Source organism: Crinia signifera, chromosome 8 (genome assembly GCF_055691185.1).
Source record: "Crinia signifera chromosome 8, ASM5569118v1, whole genome shotgun sequence".
NCBI classification, from domain to species: Eukaryota; Metazoa; Chordata; class Amphibia; order Anura; family Myobatrachidae; genus Crinia; species Crinia signifera.
Genome location: NC_139224.1, coordinates 5606176 through 5608620, shown reverse-complemented (window position 1 = coordinate 5608620; position 2445 = coordinate 5606176).

The following is a 2445-nucleotide window of genomic DNA, read 5'->3' as shown; positions in this document are numbered from 1 at the left end:
GCCCGCGGTGGCCGTCATAATAATGTCACAACGTCGTGCGTTCAGGCCCCGCCCCCGCAACATCGCGTTCGCGCATGCGCACTCAGGTTTTTTTTTTTGTTTTTTTTTTTTGCAAAGGGGACAAAAAGCGGGAGGAACCAAGGGATTTGCGGGGGGCGGGAGAAGGATTGAAAAACCGGGAGACTCCCGCTAAATGCGGGAGGGTAGGCAAGTATGCCCTGATGTGATGGACACACATTTTCGCTTCCTCAGAAGCATCTAAAGGAAGTTCATCCTCCACTGTTTGGAGCCAGGGTAAAATGGCCTTGGCTGCCCAGGTGGCTGCAATAGTGGGTCTTTGGACTGCGCCAGAAAAAGAAAAGATGGCCCTAAGAGACTGTTCTAAACGTCTATCTGTGGGATCCTTAAGGACTGACCCAGAAGTGACTGGCAGGACAGAAGCCTTTATTAACCTTGTCACATGGGAATCAACCGGCGGTGGAATCTCCCATGGTTTACAATCCTCAGGAGGAAGAGGATATCTGGACAGTAATTTTCTAGGGATGTTTGACTTTTTCCCTAAGGCTCCCATTGATCAGTCCTGATCTCTGTTAAGTGGTCAGAGTGAGGGAATTGTGTCTTAATGACTTTCTGCTTCTTACAGACATCTCTGGTCTTAGCAGTAGGTTCAGGCTCATCAGAGTCTGTTAAAAGTACATCACGGATGGCGTGAATGAGAGCTGCCACATCAGGTGTCTCTGCTTGGGAAGCAGGGGTATCAGTGGGCATAGGATCATCATCCTGGTCATCATCTAGAGGAGGATCATCATCAGCGTTATCAGTATTATAATTATTAGCCTCATCATCAGTATCATCCTGGCCCGTCGACAGAAACGGTGTCAACACAGTTCTGGTTGATTGAACAGCATTGGACAGCAGCTTCTGCATAGCCACCGAAGTCTGTTGCAAGGTCTGCACCGTGTTTGACAGGGCATCCACTTGAGGTGGGGGGGGGGGGGCTGAACTACAGGGGGTGCAATGGATGGCAGGAGGCGATCCACTAAAGTACTTAATAAGAGGTGGAAGGCTGCCCAGGGAGGTTGAGGGGAAACCCCCGAGGCAGATGGCTGACCAGGGGGGATAAAGCAGTTGACACATAACCCGTCCTGGATAACATCCTGCTCCATACCTCCCAACACTCACGATTTCAGCGGGGCAGTCCCGATTACCGGGTCCTGTCCCACTGTCCCACCCGCGGCTGGTGGTGTCCCGCTGCGGGGGGGGGGGCAGTTGGGAGCCCCCCCCCCCAATTTAACAGAATAGACGCTGTGCGCATGCGCATAGCGTCTATTCCCATCCGAAAACGGGGACGCGGCTCATTTGCATAAGCTGTGCCCCTCATTTACATAAGCCACGCCCCCTTTTTGGACGAGTGTCCCTATTTCTGCAGCTACAAAGTTGGGAGGTATGCTGCTCAGATAAGCCTGCTGCAGAGCCTCTGCAGGACAGAAGCTGAGGAGACTCTGACTGAGCGTGTCCCCGTTTGGACATGATCCCAAGTAAAGGGGGATAATAGTACACAATAGGAGGATTCACCAAAGAAGCCCTAGAGTGATACCACTGTGTGACTTATTAGGCAGAGCCCAAGATAGATTTATAGAGACAGAGTTTACACAATGAAATATAGATCTAGCACACGTCACACACACAGTAGCCTAAATGAGCTATCACACCCCACTATCAACCGCTGAAGCTCTATGGAGCCAGTGGGATTTAGGGTGGCTGTGAAAGTTATCTACTTAGCCTGTAGATGGTTTCACAGGGGAGAGCTGTCGCCCAGACTCCGAAGACTGGTCTGAGAGAAAGGGGATGGGCACAATAGCTGGGGGAGGTGCTGCAGGCCAAGCGCCACCTCCCCGTGCTGGACTTCCCCCACCGTGATCCAATTAGAGCCTTATTTAAATGGGTTCCTTGCCCGGGCCTGTGCTCTGCTCCCGGTGGTCTAGTGGAGTCCCTGACCCGGGAGCCAGTGTCCACGCCAGCTGCTTTGGCTGTCTCCCTCAGCGCACAGCGCAGCAGTGATTCACGCTCTCTGAGAGAGCCTTACCTGCTCCCTGACACCGGCTACGCTGCCTGGAGGAGATTTCGGCGGTGCTAGGCGCTGTCCGTCTCCTCCGCCGGGCTAACCCGCTTGACCGAGGTCGTGGGGGAATGTCGGCGCCGGCGGGAGTGATGCGGCAGCCTGCGCCGCCGTCAGATGATTGACGGCGGGAGCTGCCTCAGCCGCCGAAGCGCCAAGTTTAAAAAGTAAAAAAATTAAAAATAAAAAAGCTTCTTTCTTGGGGTTACCTCAGGGAGGTAATCCCTGCTGAATAAAAAGGTGCGTCTGCTTCCTGCAGGCACCAACAAAAAACTGGGCCTGGAGGCGGGGTTGTGGGGGAGAGGGCCCTGGGCATCCTGGGAATT